The sequence below is a fragment of the Python bivittatus genome, unplaced genomic scaffold (genome assembly GCF_059951505.1).
Source record: "Python bivittatus isolate LINGU-HERP-01145 unplaced genomic scaffold, Pbiv_v1 ctg000850_np1212, whole genome shotgun sequence".
NCBI classification, from domain to species: Eukaryota; Metazoa; Chordata; class Lepidosauria; order Squamata; family Pythonidae; genus Python; species Python bivittatus.
In genome coordinates, this window is record NW_028277112.1 from 30,879,561 (window position 1) to 30,901,732 (window position 22,172).

Sequence of the window (22,172 nt, forward strand, 5' to 3'; positions counted from 1 at the left end):
TTAACTATATAAATAATTTATCCACGAATTAAGAGGAAATATTGGCAGATCTTTCCTTAGGTATTACACTGAAAGAACTGAGAAAAAAGGTTATCATAAGAAGACTAGGGATGAAAGCCTGGAAAGAAGATAAGTACTTAAGTGAATAAGTATATTTTCTTCAGCATATCTTTGGAAAGTGGATGTTTAGCACTCAGTGCAAGCAAGCTCAATAAGTTGAATGTTATGCTGTTGCAAAATCTAACAAATTTTCTCTCCAGAAATAGATGAAATAAGCCATCATATGCAAACCCACATATCTCATTAAGGTTTATTATCAATCCATTAAACATGCCATTGGTGGTTGTGACATCTCAGTCCAATGAAGATTATGAATTTCTGTATATTATTAAATTTAGAAGGGTGGAATTCTACCTTGGTTAAGGCAATGACCATTGAATCTGCATAGATATTTTTAGGAAGACTGAATTTTACCAGGGTTGATCTCTGCAATAATTGCTTATTGCTGAATGTTAATAAAGTAGTGCAAAACAGTGAATACACACACACACACACGTGTGTGTGTGTGTATATATATGTGTGTGTGTGTGTGTGCATGTATATATGTGTGTATGTGTGTGTGTATATATATATATGTATATGTATATATACATCTATCATCTACACACACCCACACCCATATACATATATATGTATATTTATTTATTTATTTCATGGAGAAAACCTATCTATTGGTTTCTAGGAGTCAAAAATGACTTGATGGCAGATAATCTATCATCTATCTATCTATCTATCTATCTATCTATCTATCTATCTATCTATCTATCATCTATCTACACACACATGCACACACACACACACAGGATTTTCCAATTTTGGTTCTTATGAATGCCAATAATCACAAGCAGATTTTCATAAATATTACCAGGATGGAACTGGATTTGAGAATGAAATTGCTTTGTAATGTAAACAGGCTGCAACTTTATTCACATTTGATATCTGTATAACAGCAAAGCAGCCAAGATTTTTGAGATTCAAAGAAGCAAATGTGGAAGATTTATGAGCTTGGTACATATTGAAATTATCATGTGAATGAATGCTTCAGAGGCCCCGTTAGCTAAGAATCCAGTTTGAACGGGTTCCAAATCATTCCATGTCATGAAGATTTATATTAAGTTAGCTGTAATACTGACAAGGCAAAACAAAATTCACCATAATTGTTGCCATGCAATATCCTTATATGTAGGTTTATTACATAGGCAATTATATGATTTTAGATTCCAGGTTGATGGTGAAATACAATAGTGTCTTCACAAATCATTAAACAGCATCTGGCATTAACTGATTTACTAGAGTCATTCAAACTAATATAGCTCTAAAGAAGGCAATGAAAGTTGTAATGAAATAAAAACTAATGAATGAAATATCTGTACTCCAGGGTAAAGAGTCTTGTCATTTCATTAGGAATGCTATACTGACAAATTAAGTGGCTTAAAGATTGCTACATATTAAGGGATACATCATCCCTGTCTACCAAATTATTTTTTTTTATGGTGCAGAATAGAAGAGCGATTGCCTGTTGTCCTATTTTCCATCTCTGTTCTGTAGTGCTACTGTTATGTACAAAAAAGGACGAAGGCTGGAATAACCTAACATCGCTCCCTTTGTGATTGTCCATGCTAATTTCCCTGAATATTGTTTCCTGCAGCTCTGGAAAGCTCTGGAATATATTCATTGAATATATATGAATATATGGAATATATAGACATGAATATATAGATAGTTTAAATTCTTGCCTGTTGTTCATGTCTCTTTCTCCCTGCGTTTGCCTCCTGTTTTGTCCTCTTTTGCCAGTTAACATCTCAACCTTAAAGCTGGCTAACCATTTACAGAGTTAGAATTGCATGTGGCAAGTTTTAATATAGCAAGTTTAAGTAAGTGTCATTGGTTTCCTGCAGATACTATGCATCTGGGTCCAGCAGATGAAGTGCATCTATGGATTTCTCAGGTTTGTTAAATTCTAGTTTCCTCATCCAGTCTAAAAGGATGCAGAACCTGCAGTACTGGAAAGTGCCAGACTAATCATATATTTCTTTTCTTTCTTCTTTTTAAATGTACCTCTACAATGGGTTTTCAGATGTTCCTCATTTAAAATGTAAACCGAGTCAAGTTAGATATTAATTTTCTTAGCATGTTATATTTTTTATGAGGATGGGTATATGGCTCTAATCCAGTGAGGTAGTCATTGCACAAATTCTGTGACTAAGACACTACTAACTCTGGTGAACATATCAGAATAGCTGATTGTAATGTTCCTGATAGCTGGAAGTAATGGGGCTGGAACCATGATCTGCCTTTCTGAATTGACTGAAATCAACAAATCATAATGTACAGTGTATATTCAATACAGAGCCAGTGGAAGTCAGGATTGTAGATTACAGTATGTGACTAGCTCGCTAGATTTCTTATAATGCAAATGGTATAAAAGGAAAAACTGCCATTAACATATGTCTCATATGTGACATTTTAAAATACAGAGTGCAGGAGAGATCAGTTACTGGACAAATATGGGTGAACCTGTCAATTTCAGTTTTTGCAACGTTTCTCATTCACTAATGGTGAGTTCTCCTTAGCCTCACTGTTTATGAATTTGGCAGACAATGTACATATGAATATCTATATTCATTTATTGTGCAGATTTCTAATATACAGTACATATTTTGCCTATACTTTTCTCGATGTGTGAATTTTGCAAACAGTTTTTCCATTTCTGAATATTTCTCCAAGGAACATATTTTTATTTATATTTTCATAATGTATCCATTTTTGTGCCTTTTTTTATTTCTGAGCATGACATCACAACATTCTGAAAGATGCAGATTTTATAAGGCAAATGCTTTCACAGATCCAAAATTGGTACATTATGTTCTATCCATGTAAACCTATTTGGGGATAAAATTTCCATTCCTCTGAAAAGCGATAATGCTTCTGGCTTGATACTCATCTCCATTTTTTTGCATGGCTCTACGGAGAATATACTGGATGCATGGCACGATGACATCCTCATGCTCCCCCTGTGATAATCTGTCCTACAGGCAACAAATACTCTAGTAAAGAACTGTGCTTGTTTGCTCATGTTAAAAAATTCCCTTCATAGAGTCCATATCACAGGAAGTCATGTTCCATTCCATCTCTGAACTCAGAAGTAGATTCCAACCTCGAACTTAAAGTGTTAAAGGACAGCAATGGACAGATAGGAACTTAGTCAAAGAAGTTCAAACAAAGATGGAAGTAGTATACTGACATTCTGTATAAAAGGGATGTCAAATCCAAGATAGCTTAAAATATATTCCCTACTTACAAGACCCTCTATCACCACTCCGGTTGCTACCAAGTTAGAAGACTACAGGAACTGATGGGATATCTAGACAAATATGGCAAGGAACAGAGGGAGAATCAGTAAAGGTTCTAACTAAACTATGCCAGTAAATCTGGGGAACAACACAATGGATCAAGAGTTTGGAAGATGTCAATCTACATACCAAAACCAAAGAAAAGAGATTTAACAGAGTATGCAAGCTATTGCACAATATCCTTAATTTCCTATGCCAGCAAAATAATGCATAGGATCATCCAACACAAATTAGAGCCCTACATGAACAGGAAATGTCAGATGTTCAAGCTGGTGTTAGAAAAAGCCAAGGAAAGAGAGTCGGTAGTGCTGATGCATGCTGGATAATTGAGAAAGCCAAAGAATACAAAAAAGAACTTAATACGTACTTCATTGATCATAGAAAAGCTTCCAATTGTGTTGACCATATCAATGTGCTTAGGAAAATGGGAATCTCAGAACATCTCATGGTCCTCATGCAAAACCTATACACAGGACAGGAAGCCACTGATGGATGGAACATGGCAAAACAGACTGACTACCGGTCAGCAAAAGTCATATACTCTATACTTATTTATTTAACCTATACACTGAACATGTAATGAAGAAGGCTGGATTGGAAGAAAATAAGTGTGATTTTAAAATTGGAGAAAAAAGCATCCTCCAATTTTAAGTTGCATTATTCTTATGATACTGTTCTGATACTTGAAACTGCAAATGATCTGCATGCTCTAATAACGAAAGTCAAGAAGCACAGTGGGGGAAAAAAGGACTAAGATCAAATATAAAGATGACTAAACTAAAGACAAATGTACAACAACCTCCCTTAGAACTAATGGTGAAGATACTGAAGTGGTAGATAGCTTCCACTTTTCAGGATCAGGAGTAAAGGAACCAGCTGTCAAGAACTACTGCAGACTAGCACTTGGTAGGATAGCAATGAAAGTCCTAGGAAAGATATTCAGATGCCATGATGTGTTTATACCTACAGAAATCAGTATCGTATAGGCAATGGTTTACTCTATGTTACAGAAGTTGAACTTTGAAGAAGCAGGATATTTTCTTTGCTTTTTGCTATAATTCTTGGTTTACTGAGCCCCTTCCCTGCAATTTCCTAAAATATCAAAGTAACTGTGTTTCCTTGGATGCATTATTCCTCAACTTTGACTTATTGAAAACAATATTTTACTCTCCATTCATTCCCACGTTTCACGTCAGTATTCCATCTCTCTTATTTGAGATTTCTATCTCGCTTCTGATTTCTAGTTTGCCCTCAAGGACTACAAATGCAGAATAGGCTTTGAAAATGTCAAACACTAATTTATCATGCAGAGGCTTTCCAGAAACTGCTGCCCAGCATCAAACTGTTTTAATTTAAAAGCAGATATAAGCTGTATGTGGGAATTGAAAACATTCAATAAAATATTCAACTTACATTTCAAATGAGATGTGTAATGCAATCTGTGTAAACAAAAAATCCTTTTAGATATTTTCAATCAGACAAAATTGTGAAGATTCTGCTCCAAATTGGTTGACTGATATAATTCAGTCAATTATAATGTTTACACCTCATCCCTTCTTAACCACTGGATCATAAGGTTTTCTATACAGTTATTTGACAAATGAAATAATTGCCTTCAGAGTATTTTGGACCTAACAAATATTAGCACAAAACTGGAAGGATATGAAGGTTAATATGCCCTTTTCCCTGTTCAGTGGAAGGATCCTCTGCATTTTAGCTTCCTATTCATAATCCTACTAACAGCACTACTGAACAAGATGTTCGCACCCAAGGTTTACTGTGAGGAAACTTGGAAGAGTTAACCAGTTGATGAAGTCATTGCATTATGAGAAGGTCCCTTCTAGGCAACAGTCAAATAGCGTCTGCAGGAAATGCATTCTTGGCCTGAGAGATAATTTGTTTATAACAAAATCCACTTTTCTTTCAGTTACAGAAAGTTCCAGTGTCCAAAGCTATAAATCAGCAACTCTGGTGCCATCTATATGTTTTGGACTACAGTTTGTTCAACTTCTTACCATTAGCTATTTTGGCTGTGACTGAGGGAGTTATAGTCCAAGACCTACAGAAGGCACCAGGTGACTATTTCTTATGTAGAGGAATTTGGCAAATCATCCAATAAATAAATAAACCAATTACCATTTTTTAAAACATGTTTTCTTGATTTTAGAGGGTCCTGTTATATACATACTGTAAAGTGTTTTAAAATGAAAGGAATTGTTTTCACAGCATATTCAGCCTTTAAAAAAAACCTTACACATAATTCCCTTCCTTTTCAAGAAGCTCAGTGCCAAACCACATGTCATTTATGAGATGTACAGCATTTCCAAAGAAAGGTTTAATCTGTTCTTCCTCAACTGGATTTCCAGCACAAATCTCCACCCCAGTTGCTCTTTGTCCCCAAGGTGCCGCTTATTCCATCAGTGCATGGGGAACTAGACCAGGAAATTTGCAGCTGGTTGCACTAATTCTGTATTGGAGGTTCATCCTGTGACTTTTTCTTAGCTTATATGGAGTTCCTTATATGGAGTTTAATATGGGCAATCTAGGCCCATATTAACCAAAGTAAATCCTGCTTTACTCTTACAGTATCATTCAAATAAACTTTCCTGCATATTCAGTGAGATGACACCAATGTATCCTTACAGCAGCCATGCATATTGTCTGGCTTTAACTGAAAGATGTACAAGGGCTGTTTGTTCCAACAGAGAACCCCGTTAAAGCAGGACCCTCTTTGTGAATAATGGGGGTGTCTGCTGGTCCTGTAAGATCTTCAGGGCCATTGATGGGACCCAGGAGGCCTGCCTTCTCTGATGTCCCACTTGCTCTCTGGAGCAGCATTCCCCCTGAGATCCAAACAGCCCCAGTCCTGCTCTCTTTTAGAGAAGCCTTAAAGACCGGTCTGATTTCCCAGGCATTGGGCTAAGGTTATGATGTGGGCCCATGATGGGTTGGTTTTATTGTGACGGTATTTGTTAGTTTTTATGGTTTTGATTGCTGTGTGCCTTTTAATGTTTTTAATCTGTACGTCACCCAGAAACATTCTGAATGATGGCCTACAAATGTGATAATTATATAAATAAATAATGCTCTGCTTATGGCTGTCACAAAATCATGCTCCAAAAAGTGAGAATTACATTGATAGTGAGTGGAATATTTTACTTACTAGGCAGAGGATTTTCCTCCACTGAACATCGGAAGTTTTTGAGCTGGGGTCTATCTTTGGGCTTTGAGTGGCATGTGAAAAGTTGTATTAAAAATAGTAGTCTCAAACTAAATGTAAAACAAAATGATAAAAATTTAATTTAACTTAATTAAAATAATCAAATTAAGTATAGCTAATGTAATCATTATCATGAACAGATTTTTATCCAGGTAAATGACTATCTGTTCAGCTCTTTTTTAAGTCAATGGTTTTGTCATGTCATTCTTGAACTGAGTAAATTTCTATAATGTTATTATTATAATTTCATGGGTTTCTACCACAATTCTAACTAATAAATATTAGAATTAGTGCTAAGTAAAACATTTCTTTTGCCATTTTTTCAACCATTCTCATTCAGTTCTCTTGAAAAAACTCATTTGAATTCAACAACAACAACAACAACAATAATATAGTATCAATAGTTATAGGTGCCTTAGGTGCAATCCCAAAACATCTGGAGCACCACTTGAAGACCATCAGCATTCAGAAAATCACCATCAATCAATTGCAAAAGGCAGCTTTACTTGGAACAGCTTATACCCTGTGGCGATACCTTTAACACCATCAAACAACAATATCTGTCTATCCCAGGGAAGGGCTCAACAGGTGGAAAAAATGCCAAATCAAGTCTAAACATCTGGTTGACTGTGCGACCAACCATAATAATAAAAAGGTTCCATAATGCATTCATAAATGTGGAGTTCTTGCATCTACATTAGTTATAAATTGGCTGAGGAATTGTGTATGAGTTAATGCTAGGCAGAAAAACTCTCATTTATTTATTTTCTAACCGTCCCCAATCAATTTGATGAAAGAGAAGTTGGTTTCAAAATTATTTCAAAGACAAAAAAAAAAAAAAAATGAAGATAAATTGCATAAGAAGTTTAAGAGAAAGTGCATTTCTTGCACTTAATTTACAAGATGGCAAGTAGTGAATATTAATCTCTTGTCTTCATACTATGATCTTCTCTCCAGCCTTCCATCTCCAGTTTTCCTGGCTTCTTATATTCAGTTAAATCCCAAGTAAAGACATTGACGTTGAGCTTTTTCAGTAACAGGGTAGTGATATAAGGGAATTCTTGCTCTTGAGAAATTGTTAGGATACTTTGCCTTCCCCTGAAGAAATAGTGCCTACCCAGTTTTTATGCTCACAAATTGGTGGAGAATTTTGAAAGCCATTTCTGAAAGCCATTTCTGATCAGTCTTTAGTGTGAATGACCAGATTTTTATTTTTAAATTTCTTCAGTCTCTGACTTTTCATTTTTCAACTACAGTACTTGCAAAATGAAGAAGTTCCTCCAATGGAGTTTTTTTCAGATCAATAAGTGTGAGCAACCAGGGAAACCACAAAGTGATGGAGACTTGTATAGCAGGAAAACAACAACAGCATCCTCAATCATTTTGCAACAATAAAGTAAGCTCAAAAACATTTGAAAGCATCTTGAGAATAAAGTAGAAAAATGGAAGCCTTTTTGCAGGAGATGGAAACTTTTGGAAAATTGGAGAATGGATTTTGGCGCAGTATTATTTAGACTCAGTACATACTAGTGTAGATATACGTTGTTTTAAATTTTTTCACACAACAATTTTGTGTACAGTGATTCATCCACTGATCAAAGACTTTTTTCTGCTCAAATTTTCCACTCCTGATATATTCACCCTGACATTCCATGAGTTTTCACAGAAATAAGCAGAAATTAGGTGCTAATCAAGTTCTTCCATCATGATAATCATGCTTTAAAAGTTGTCCTCTATTTGACCAGAATATCTATCCATTTCAACTAGCACAGTCTATTTTGGCAGAAGCAAAACATGAGTCACATATGTGAGATGTGCAGCTATATAAATTTAATACATACATACATACATACATACATACATACATACATACATAAATACATACATACAGTTCCTAGGGCTTCCCTTTTCCTTCATATAAAGTGATTGAATTTGGGATGATGTTTTGGATGCAAATAGTATAGCCTACCACTGAACTGTGATCTCTCCCAAAATAGTACTGTATCACAGAAATGCATGCATTAAGTCATTCACAACTTCTATAAGTCAAAACATCCCAACTTTCTTTCCCTTGCTATCTACCTGTATCATTTAAATATTTCCATCGTCCCTGTATTATATAAGTAGAAACACTGCATTAACATTAGCTAAAGGAGTAAAAAGATCTTTTATTAAAACATCCTTTGAAGGGTAGAGTTATGTGAATGAGAAGAGTGAATTTCTCCCCCCCCCCCCCAGGTGCTAGAATCCTAACAAAAATTGCCTTCTAGCTCATTTGTTCATTTGTCTAAAACCTGCACAATTACAGAAATATGTATTAGGACCACTTAAAACCTCTGGGAATTAGTTTTTAAATATACATTGACGTAATCAGCCCATACAAGCTAATGGATTGGCTCTGTGCTACAGTAATTTTGTCACACTGTCTTTCTTCTGAAATCAATGGGGCCTTCAGCTAGTCATGAATAAATCCTGTTAGAAAATGTGCAAGTCTGGATCCAATCCAATATCAGTAAAGTCATGATGCTCACAATGTGAAACAGTCTCAACCCCAGGACAATAATAAATTTACCACATTGGCTTCCTGATGTTCCTGTTATCTTAAAAGCACTGAAAATCATCTTCAAAGCACAATCTTTGAAATCATTCCAGCTGCACTATTTGGAATATGCTGTACATAATGTTACCTTCAAGAACACTTAATAAAATGGTCCAAGCAAGATAGTAAGAAAACTTTCTTGGCAATATTCCATATCTGTATTATGTTTAGCATGCTGAGAAAGCAAAACAGTTTAATACACAGGAAATCAAAGCCACATCAATTACAGCATGTATGTCATGTCCTGTTGCAAACAGAGCCTGATGCTCAACAACTGGTGTGCATCAGTTTGCAAATGATTTTGCAAAATGAGTTCTAATAGTGCTGATGAGCACTGATAGGCATATGCAAAACAAACTGAATATTTAGCAGAGTTACTTATGCATTTCATTTTATGCAGTTCTTTTAGAGTATTATATCCCATTTTTTCTTTATCATAATTAATCCAAAATGGTTACAACATAAAACAAATAATACAGAAGTGCATCACAATACAATAAATTGTCCACAGCAACAATTGTAATGAAGATTGAAAGCTAGGCAATATCAGTCAAAGGTTTTTGAAAAAGCCAGAATTTCCCACAGCATCTAAAAAAATAAAATAAAAGTGGTAGTTACTACTTCTAAAACAGCTTAGGGCTTAATAGATGGATGCCTAGCAAATGATGTGTAATGATGGAACATGGAGAAGTGATTTAGAATACAGAATACTCAAGGGCCCATACAGAAGACAGTTCTTAAGATGCCGTGACCCCCAAATATTAGGACAGTCTTCCCAAACTGTTGTCCTCCAGATAATTGAGATGCCAATTTCCACCATTTCTACCCATTAGCCATGTTGGCTTGTCTCAATCATCTGTGGAACATCAAATTGAAGAAGGCTGATGTAGTTTTCTAAATGTCACATTCAGCCTTTCCCTCCCCAACTTTTAGTACTATAGAGTTGATTGCTTTGCTGAGAATTCTGTAGCAGCTTCTAGAGGAAGCCAATATCCTAATTGGATAATACTGAAGGGATCTGACAGGTTATGATTGAATTGGCATATCTAGATAACATTATTTCTTTGGAACTCATTTTAAAGTGCACCTTACTGGCCTACTGGCAATGTTTAACTTAAATGGATTGGGTCCATTCCATTTGTTTCACTGTGATTTGAAAATATTCGGGTCAAAGTCTGGGTTCAGTGATCAGGCATGTCATGAATCCTTCATAGAGGTCAACAAGAGGTTTTCAAAATGCTCCATTCTAAAATTCCAGGGGAAATGTACCTGCTGAGATTTCTAATCCCTGCAATCACTTAGTATTTGGAGAAGGGGAACTAGATTATTTTCTAATGGCTAAGAAAACAATATCTCAGTAGGGTACAACATCAACCCAACCTTGGTTAAGGTCAGAACTAAGCAGGTGGGCCCTGTTTATTACTTAAAAGAAGGGCCACCTTGGAATTCCCAGCCTAATGACAGGACCAGAAATTGAAAAATCATCCTGGAACAAGCAGTGTCAAACTGCTTCCAAAATGTTGCCATGACAATTGCATGGAAGTAGTCATCAGAGGTCAACCTTGCCTTGTGGGTGTCTTTCTCTAAGGTATATAATACATAATACTGCTCTTTGGGTTTTACTTCATTCTACTATAAACACATAGTAGCCCAATTGGGACCATAATTCATTGAGGAGGGCAAACTTAATTGCAACTTCCCTGGATGTCTACTTAGGGAAAAGATCACACACTTACTCTACAAGAGAGAGATGTATGTGTGTAACTTTGTATGTCTTTAAAAATTTATTGGTGCCAATGGAATTTTTAAAAGTTGTACAAAATTTGCATGACGGGGAGGAAATCAGTACAGAAGACTTTTTTTCCTACTCTTGCAATAGTCAGTTGTTCCCAAACTGATACCTTCCAGGTGCATTAGACTTCATGTCCTATAAACTCCAGAAAGCATTACATGTGTGGGAACTTTATTGGGGGGAGGTTAAGAAAATCAAAAGCAATTACCTCACCCTTTATATATTAGATAATACGTTCAGATTTGATGACAGATTTATGGAGGATAAGGCTATCAATGACTACTAGTCAGGTGGATATGTGATGTCACTACTAATTTAGAGTCAGTGTAACATGAATATACGTGGTGGGAAAGTGCAGTAGAAGTAGGGAACTATCTTCATGTCCTTTATGGACTTCCCAGAATTTCCCACTAAAACAGGAACTCAGGCTAGAAATGCAGGGCTTTTCCTATGTTCTTATTCCTATGGAATACATTGAAGAAGTACCATTTGATCTGGCCATTGGCATTAAGGCAATTCAAAGCTTGTTTTACTTTACATTTTTGAAGATCAGTTTATTCATTGGATGGCCATGAAATAAAAAAGCAGCTGGCCAATATGTGACAGCCCGCTTGCCACAAACTGAGGATGTCTGTTCTACTAGCTACAAAATAAGTGCACTGCAGATTGACACAGAGAGTCAAAGATTGGATTTAACTTGCCAGAATCCTTATAACCATAAAGATCCTTGCCCACTAACTGATATTTCACAGACGTTATCAGCTTTAACTCCAAGATATTTCACTTAAAGCACAGCAGCCAGAAAGCTCACCAAATGCATTCTTGATATGGAGTGGTTGACGTTTGCTGTATTAATATGTAAAAGAAAAAGTGCCTGACATTCACTTTTAGAAACTCTACATTAGAATGTCCAATACTTTGTTGTTGTTGTTGTTCAGTCGTTAAGTCGTGTCTGACTCTTCGTGACCCAATGAACTATATTGCGCCAGGCCTTCCTGTCCTTCACTGCCTCCCTGAGTTTGCTCAGTTTCATGCTCATTGCTTCAGTGATGCTATCTAACCATCTCATCCTCTGCTGTCCTCTTCTCCTTTTGCCTTCAATCCTTCCCAGCATCAGGGTCTTTTCCAAAGAGTCCTCTCTTCCCATGAGGTGACCATGATCTGAGCTTGAGCTTCATTATCAATACTTCCAATGAGCAATCAGGGTTGATTTCCTTTAAGATTGACTGGTTTGACTTCCAAGCAGTCCAGGGGACTCCTAAGAGACTTCTCCAACACCACAATTCAAAGGCATCAATTCTTCAGTGCTCAGCCTTCCTCTCACAGCCATACATTACTACTGGAAAAACCATAGCTTTGACTATGCGGATCTTTGTCGGCAAGGTGACGTCTCTGCTTTTTAATGTGCTATCTAGGTTTGCCATAGCTTTTCTCCCAAGGAGCAAGCATCTTTTAATTTCATGGCTGCAGTCTCCGTCTGCGGTGATCTTGGAGCCCAAATAAAGTCTGTTACTGCTTCCATTTCTACCCCTTGTATTTGCCAGGAATTGATGGGTTCAGATGCCATGATCTTAGTTTTTTTAATGTTGAGTTTCAAGCCAGCTTTCGCACTCTCCTCTTTCACCCTCATCAAGAGGCTCTTTAGTTCTTCTTCACTTTCTGCCATTAGGGTGGTATCATCTGCATATCTGAGGTTATTGACGTTTCTCCCTGCAATCTTAATTCCATCTTGTGATTCTTCCAGCCTGGCATTTCTCATGATGTACTCTGCATATAGGTTAAATAAGCAGGGTGACAGTATACAGCCTTGTCATACTCCTTTCCCTATTTTGAACCAATCGGTTGTTCCATGACCGGTTCTAACTGTTGCTTCTTGGCCCGCATACAGATTTCTCAGGAGACAGGTAAAATGGTCTGGTACCCCCATCTCTTTCAGAATTTGCCAGTTTGTTGTGATCCACACAATCAAAGGCTTTTGCATAGTCAATGAGGCAGAAGTAGATGTTTTTCTGGAACTCTCGTGCTTTCTCCATGATCCAGCGAATGTTGGCGATTTGATCTCTAGTTCCTCTGCCTCTTCGAAACCCAGCTTGTACATCCGGTAGTTCTCGGTTCACGTATTGCTGAAGGCTAGCTTGTAGGATTTTGAGCATAACCTTGCTAGCATGTGAAATGAGCGCAATTGTGCGATAGTTTGAGCATTCTTTGGCATTGCCTTTCTTTGGAATTGGAATGTAAACTGACCTTTTCCAATCCCGTGGCCACTGTAGCATTTTCCAAACTTCCTGGCATATTGAGTGCAGCATTTTAACAGCATCATCTTTTAGTATTTTAAATAATTCAGCTGGAATACTGTCATCTCCACTAGCTTTGTTGTTAGTAATGCTTCCTAAGGCCCACTTCACTTCACTCTCTAGGATGTCTGGCTCAAGGTCAGTGACCACACCAGAAAAGCAGAAGGACAAGGTAAATGCAGCAACTTGCCTAGCCACAAGACTGAAAAGGATACACATAGTTTTTTTCTTCATTTGTGCTACTTCTCATTAAAATCCAAGATCAATAACAACTGAAATGAAAAAATATTGATTTAATGTCCATGTAAGATCTGCTAAGTATATACATATCATCTGTGTCAATGAAAAGTTCATAACTGAAGAGATTTAATTTATGTAAGCTCATGACGTCTCATTCAATCACATATTTTGGGTTACCTTACAAGTTTGGCAAGCCACAAGTTCTGTTTTGTAACTTAGTGACATGAGTCCATATTTCCTCTTCTTGCTTAGAAATGCGAAAGGCAACCATAGTTCAGCAGTGTACCACATGGGTTTTTCCATGCACATGGTCTGAGATCCAGTCTGTAGCGTCTCCAACTAAAAGGATCAGCAGCAAGGTTGAGAGAGAGGTTTTTCTTAATATCCATTGCTAGTTAGGGTAGACAATCCTGGACTTGATGGATAAGGAGGCTGATGTGCTATAAGACAATCCTTTTGATCCTTCACATAGTATCACAGGAATTTCAAAGCAGCAATATATTTTCCTCAATAACACAAACTGTAAGAGCTGCTTTATACTGAAACATTGATTTATCTAGCCTATGCAGCCAACTGGATCTGACAGAGATTTTTCCTAACACTGCCATCTGAAATACTCTTAACTGGAGATTCAAAAAATTAAATATGAGACCTTTGACATACTAACAATGGAGTCTTATGCAGGGAACATTGTATCCTATCCCAACTGTAATAAGGATATTTTTATAGCAAGGAGCAGCCACAGCTTTGGCTGACATGTTGGATCACACAGTTTTGGCAGTGTAAGACATTAGGTATTGCTGCTGAAATTAATCAGAAAAAGCACTGAAAGATTGTTGCGATCATCTTCCTTTGGAGATGCAGCTGAAGATTTGGAACCCAAACTCATTTTGTTTGGTATTGTCCTATTATTGCCCCACTTTGACTTGAAATCTGCAGGACTGTTAACATGGTTTGGTTTTCTTGACCATAATATCAGTATTTGGACCTAATCAAGACACCAAGAACTGTGGACTTTTTGATGGGGGAACTGGCCAAAAGAAGTACTGTATACAACAGAGCAAGAAGAAAGCTTGTCTTGTTCTGCACCAATTAATACATTGTTTGCTAATGTTTGAACTACATTTTTTCTCCGTCAGTGTTAATGCTGAAATATGGAGGATTTGCTTATGGCCTGTTTCTTACTCCCAAAGGGAATAGCCTAATGGAGATGCATGCTTGCATTTATTTATTTTTTTAATTTTTGGCAACGCAGCAAGGAAGTGAACTTTAGAGCAATTTGGTCAATGTTTTGGAGCTGTTCTGTTAATTTTCCAGGCTTATCCTTAATCATTACTTTTTCTTTATTCAAAAATTAATTTCAAAATTGTACCACATTGTTAATACTGTTACATGTGTAATTTTCTTACGTTAATTAGTTTGATATATTTTTTTTAGTGAAAAGCATCTTGTTAAACTATTGGTTTTCAGTGGCTTTTCATCTTTTACCTCACAGAGCTACTCCAGTGAGGTTGAGAGGTATGTTTATTTTTTGCTTGCCTGTTAGATGCATATCCCATGTTTTGTCCAAAAGCTCAAGGTGGCATGCATCTCACTCCCTCCTCCCATCTTTCCCATAACTGCAAAAATTCTGCCCAACTCTTTGAGGCTGGGCTGACAGAGTGACTATCTCAGAATCACTAAGCTTGCTAAACTTGCTTTCCATTGTACAAGAAATGTATTGCTCAGTCTCCCTGGAAGAGTCTTAAAAATACATTGGATGGATGGATGGACAGATAGATGGGTGGACAGGATGATTAGAAGCATGTAGGAATTGCCTTATGTTGGTTCACAGTCAATCTCGGCTAGTCTTGACTATTTCATTATGGTACCAACTGGGCTATTTCTGATCATCGCATGTCAGCTAATCCTTTTAATGAGAGATGTCAGGAACTGAACCTGCAAAACATGTCTCAAGGCCTTTTCTCACCTGCATCTAAACATACATGCAAACCTGACTTGGCAACATCTTTTTTCTCACATGCCTCTATGATATTGTCTTCATTTTGGCCCCAGACTATATGTAAGACAGGTTTTAGTTGTCCTTAGGCATACCACTGTTAAAATAATATTTTCCCCTTTATTCTGCCACCATTCAAGGACAGCCTCATGGTATGCAAATTCTATTAAATTTACTCGCCTATTACTGTGAGGAATCTACCCATGGTATAGGAAGTAATGATTTCTTCCTTTGAAATAAGTTAAGTTGCTTTTGGTTTCAGATCAGAGTTGAGTCTAAGGTGATCTAAAGAAAGTCAGTTCACTTCTTGTGTTATTGCCTCCATGCCTGTATTATCCATTAGGCACAAAAGGTACTGACTAGGGCCTATGAAAATGAAGGCTTTGGGGGCTTCTGAAAATGTTTTAAGTTAAAACAACTGAGAATAACCAAAAAAAAAAAATCAAAGTGGATACTTGAATTGAAAATATTACCCTGGGTCTTAATGCAGCTCTGATTGCCTCCTCATAAATGAGCAACACAGTGATCTCAGAGGGAAATCATTTGATTGCAGTTATTTGAAACAGAGGTAACTGAGGCAGGATAAACAGTAGGGGCAACAAATTCCATATTGGTATAATTTTCTGCCAACTCAAAGATGGATGGATGGATGGATGGATGGATGGATGGATGGATGGAGCTTCAGCTCAGCAAAGGGGAAAGTCCCACTATCTCTAATGGATTCTTCTGCATCAGCTTGATGTTTCTGACTATAGTCTATTTCCAGACAAATAGTTTATGAAACTTCTTTTCTCCTGCATTGCTGGTATGTATGTATATGGAACATTTTGGATCAACTCAGGAATGTTTTGCTGCATATATAGAGCCAATTATATTCAGAGTACTTTGAGGGGCATGTCCTGCTACACCTCGTAAACTGGCCCACTCTGACATGTCTCCAATAATGTCTCCAGATGTACACACAAAATTGTCACACAATTTTAGATGATATTTCTTTTAAAAAGTTTTAAAATTGGTATTTGTCCTTTCTCTGAACTCTGTGACATGTTCTGTTGGTATGCTAAAAATTTAGCAATAATCTCCAATTATTGTTTTAAGTGAAGCAGTTATATGACTTCAAGTCACTTGTAGATATCCATGAATGTAACACCAACAGGATTTTTTTCATGGAAATGTTTCCAACTTTTTTTTTTTAAAACCTTATTATACAGCACTGGATGTGAACTACAAAGATGGATATTAAAATTCTATTATGTTCTGTAGTTAACTTTTAGGCTGGTTAAATATTTGTGGCTATCTCACTTCACCAAATAATTGTGAATATAAAAGTTACCATATACTGTACACTTTCCTGAAATCAGTAAAAGACATCTCAGATATAAGTAAAAATCATTGTATGAGAGAAACTACCCAGCTTGCATACAAACTAAAAAAACAATTGGTATGACAAATATAAGTTTTAAATAATGTTTTGCAGAAGTACTTTGTGAAATCAGGAAGTACTAAGTGCTTCTTTAAAATAAATTGACATTCACTTTTATGTAGCAAGTTGCAAAAACTGTTTGCAGAGCTCAGAAAACAATGGGCTAATTCTGTCAGACATCATAACTTTTTTTTTAAGTTCTTGTATTGATACATTATTTATTCTTGGATTTTCTATTGGCCATTTTCTTGGCTAGAATACTGAAATAAAAGAAATTTTCTAAATCATTCATTCCTGCTATCACTATAGGGACTGACAAATACAGGCCAGAACTAGCTCCTTGAAATCTCAGTTCTGTGTTATAATCAAATTCAACACTGGGGCTAAAATATTGGAATCAATACTGATTTGTTACTGATGTATATATACCAAAGTACAAAAGTTGTCCTATGTTTCTTCATAAGCTCTAAGCTGCGGGTAGTTTCAGAATGTCAGTGTTTAGGCAGAAGTCAGTCTTCTTGGAAGGAGCTTACTGGAGATCAATGGCATTTTTGTGATAAAAGATTGATTTACACACACAGAAAAATGGAGCATAGGGAGTTTAAGCGTTAACAGACTAACAAATTTTGATTTCTTGACAGATTTATATAGAGCCTACAGTGAATTAAGATTTATTGAAAGAGCAAATATATCTCTCAGCACCTGTTTCAGTCCCAACTAATGTCCCCAAAAACTTAACTCTCACCATCTAGGCAACTCTTAGCCTCTCAGGACACGCCTGAGTAAGATTTGACCAACTCAAGTCTTTTTGAAGCTATCAAAATATGGGGTTAACTACCTCTTCCTCACATCTTACAAGGCATTATTTCAGAGTATCCACACAGGAAATTGTTGTAAAAGAAATATTTAGCACTTTGAAGTACAAAAAAGGAAAGAGCTGCCCATATAGGCTGGGAGAGTGTAGTTGTGAAGTTCAACACATCAGGACAGCAGGACAGCCTGAATTAAAAGCCAAAGCGGATACAGAAAGCTGAAGATTGGACTGACCTCCATTGTTAAACACATAGCAACATGGGTAAGAGCTCCAGCTGAGGGGAAGTAAGTAAGGCTCAGCTGAGGGAAATCACAGACTCTAGGAGCTTTTTAAAAACTATTTGTATATATAATTTTATTAAGAATTTTGATTATAATAGTAAAATCTAATACAAGCTAAACTTAAAGAGAAGAGAAAGAAAGAATAAAAAGTTCAAGGAAAAGGGGAAAAAGAGAGAAAAGTAAGAATATAATAAAGAAAGAGAAAAGAAATACAGAAGTGACTTCCAACTTTCATCACAACAGATATAAACAAATTTAGTGACTCTTTACCCCCTTTAAGGTTACAAACAATTATCTCTTCATTCCATATCCCATCCTTTATCTATACATAAAGCATCATCTTTTCAGTCCTGGTGTCAACAGAAAGTCCATAAAGGGTTGCCAGAATAAGCCAACTTTATAGTCCTTCCTTTTACTTCTAACAGTCTTAATCTTTAGTTCATTCAAAGATTGTCGTAGGTTTTGATTTCTCTTCATTTCTTCTTTATCCCATCCCACAGAGTTCTTCAAGACTTTAACAAGCCTCTTTTGTAGATCCAATAGGAAAAAATTGTCCAGGTCACTTTCTTGATTTAACATTTGTATTTCCCTTTTGAATTGTAAAACATCAGCTAATTTATTTTGTAGCTCCAGTGAAGCATCCTTTTCCAAGTCATCCTCTTGGCCTGTCTGTTGTAAATCCACTTTTGATACCATCTCTGTCTTGTCAGATAAAATTTGTTCTACATCTGTCATTTCTTCAATAACATATTTTGGACATAGTCTATCCATAGAAGCAGGCATCATTACTGACATTGTTGATATTGTGGCTTCTAATTTCTGACTCCATTCTTCAAAAATCTCCTTCAGTATTTTCATTGTTATAATGTTTTGCAACATTTTATAGGCTTGTGTTTTTTCTCTCTACCTAAGATCTTTAGTCTACTCTAGTGTCCAGTTTTTAAATCATGAAATTACTTATCTCAGTTATGTCTTCCAAAAACCAAAACAGATCTATTTCCCAAGAGTTGTTGTTTGTTCTTTATAATTAATTCCAAAATCTTATTATAAAAGTTTCAACATTCCAAATTTATCTGGACACTTAGTCTGTTTATCACTTCCTAAGATCAAAATCTTATTTAACTTTTTGCTGTTTATTTCAGATTCTTTAAGTTCTTAAGCTTATAATTAATGTTTCTTTTGTTCAGAGTTAAAGATAAACTCACCTGATGAAGACTTTTCAAAGTTGTCATTCCAAGGTCTCTAATAGCTTTAAAATGGTTAATAGGCAATTTCCGAAAGTGATTAGGAAGTGAGGTTTGCAAATTTAGTGCCCTTCAAAAGTCTTCGCTGTGGCTGTGAGCAAGATGGCTGATCCATTGTCTCCTGGTGCTTAATCCCACAGAAAATGGCTGTCCTGTGGTCTCCTTGTGAGGCACAGCTGTCCAGAGCACATGTGGGTGATCTCCCATCCTATTCGTATTCAGAGAGGTTCGAAGGGACCGCTCTACTGACTGGATTTTATCTTTGCCACAGTCGTCAGCTCTGCTTTTGCAGAGCCATCTTCAGTTCACCATACCTTCCTCACAAGTCCCCAGACTCTAGGAGCTTTCTAAACAATATGATGGCTTTTCTGCACTGCAGGAGTAAATTACTTGACTTGACTGGTGCATTAACCAGCTGGAAATGAAGCTGGCTTAAGAAATCCCTTTCCAAATTTCTACCCCTTCCTCTAGCTTGGATATAGTGATGGCTTGGTGTTCTGTCTGGGCCATCCCCACCATAGCTCCTGTGGATTCTCTTGCTTCATTACCCTTCTCAGCTTTGCTAGAGAAGAAAATACCAATTGCTTTCCTTTCCATGGGTGGGCCTTTGGGGATATGTGGTTTCCATTGCTAAAAGGGAGGGAAGGAGGGAATATGATTTCACCTTTTCAGCAGTAAACATTCTTTAAGGAGAGAAAAAAAATCTGCTATGGCACAGATTCCCAAACTTTCTCAGCATTGAGACTTAGGGTTTCAATAATCTTTTCACGGCACCCCTAGGCCAAAAGAAATACTTAACAGTTCTGATTTTTAAGTAGTTAGGTCCAAATTTAAAATATTCCATGGCAGCTCTGTGAATTTGCTGCAGCACCCCTTGTTTTATCATTGGTCCTGTCACTTGAGCTGGAGCGGGAAACAGACAGAACTGTATCATCGTCGTCATTGTCATCATCATCATCATCATCATCATCATCATCTACAACTCCTATTTCAGCTCTCTTCTTCATGATTGCTAGCTGTTAATTGTTTAAGAATAATACAGAAGCAGGAAAAAGAAACAGGGAACACTAAAATTTCTCTGTACGCTGTTCCTGTTTAGAATCAGTCTCTAGACAGCTTCAGCCTTGATATCCCCTTAATGCAAACCACTTTACATTTTCTAGGATGAATCTGAAGAAATAAAAAGTGAAGGATCGGGGAGAGGGGAAGAGACTTATTACTTTCCTCCTACAGCCACATGGGATTGAAGTCATATCTTTCTGCAGACCTGACAAAGAGCTTCAGAAATGAATGAATGAGTTTGCAACAATGCTATAGTCTGTAATTTTGAGTCTCAGGAATCAGGATATGCTGTTGGGCCAGGATTTCTCTACAGGAGATTTCCCAAAGTGTCAGAGTCCTGGTATGTTTATGTTTCAAGGAGTGCATTTTTACAACAAAGGTATAGCATTCTTGACCTTTTACCCTTAACTCCAGGCCTTCCCCATATATTTTGTCTATATCAGTAACAGATGTTTCTTTCTTTCCCACAATCAACTGTATCAACAACTGATGTTCTTCATCGCATGACATTTATATGGTATCTCTCTTACTGAGTAAGCATGTGAATTTAAGATATGTATTTGTTCCATTCTTTTTTTCCCCCCTAGTTTTATCTATGAAGATGTCTCTGCTAACTCCAAAAACGGCCACAAGTTACATTCCTTCAACAATGATTTTTCAGTTTACATGCCCTTCTTGGGGTAGCTAGTGAATGCTATAGAAAAAAGCTTTATAGATACAAGGCTCTTCCCCCACCGCAATACTTGCTTTTCTTTCTACAGAGTTTGTCCTTCTAATATGACTATTCCCCTTTTGTAGCAATAACAGTGATAAAATAAGCAATAGAACCATAGAGAATTTGCCCATTGTTTTTGGAAAAGGGCCAGTTAATTGGGAATGTAAAGCAGTCCAGAGCAATCTACTGCCTAAAGAAGCAGGATCTGGCCATGATCATACATGCTTGTGTAGTATTACATGTTTATGTCAGGTTGCTTTTGGAAAGTTTAGCAGCTCTGGAATGTAGCAGAAAGTATTGTAACTGAAGCCTGGAGTATGAGCATGTCTGTTGTTTTTCCTGCTGAACTGGATTCTGTTGAATTCCTTAATTCAGTTCAGTGTTGTGGTATTTATTTATTTATTTATTTATTTATGTATTTATTTATATATGTATGTATGTATTTATTTATTTATTTATTAATTATGCCACCCATCTCCCCCAACAGGTGACTCTGGGTGGCTCACAATTAAAACCAAAAACTCAAGCCATTAAAAATAATACCATATAAATAATTAAAATCAATTAATCAATTAAAATCTGACTATAAAACAACCCTATACACAAATACTAAAAAACATTTAAGATGATGGGGGGGGGACTTTTTTTTGCTTTCATAGTCCAAAATAGTTTGGGACTAGGTTGCTGGAAGGACCATCTCTTCTGTGCTCATCCACTCAACTCACTGAAGAACACTGTGCACCATATCTCACCATTATTGAAACATATTTTGATAGGAACACAAGGCAAAATCTTTTCCAGTATATCCCTTAAACTATGGTCAAGGTGCCTATATTAAATGACATCTTTAAGAACATGGATAACAGGCCCTCTCCCTTATGAATTTTATCTCCAGTCTGAAATATTTTAATTTTGCAAGTTGATGGGACTCCCTGGATTTTTAATTTGATAATGCATGTATCTTTGTGTTTTGTTCCTTTTTGTTTTTCTCTTTTTTTGTTATTATTATAAAATAGAGAAAAACAAAAAGGAACAAAACACAAAGATACAAACATTATCAAAAAACAAAAAAACAT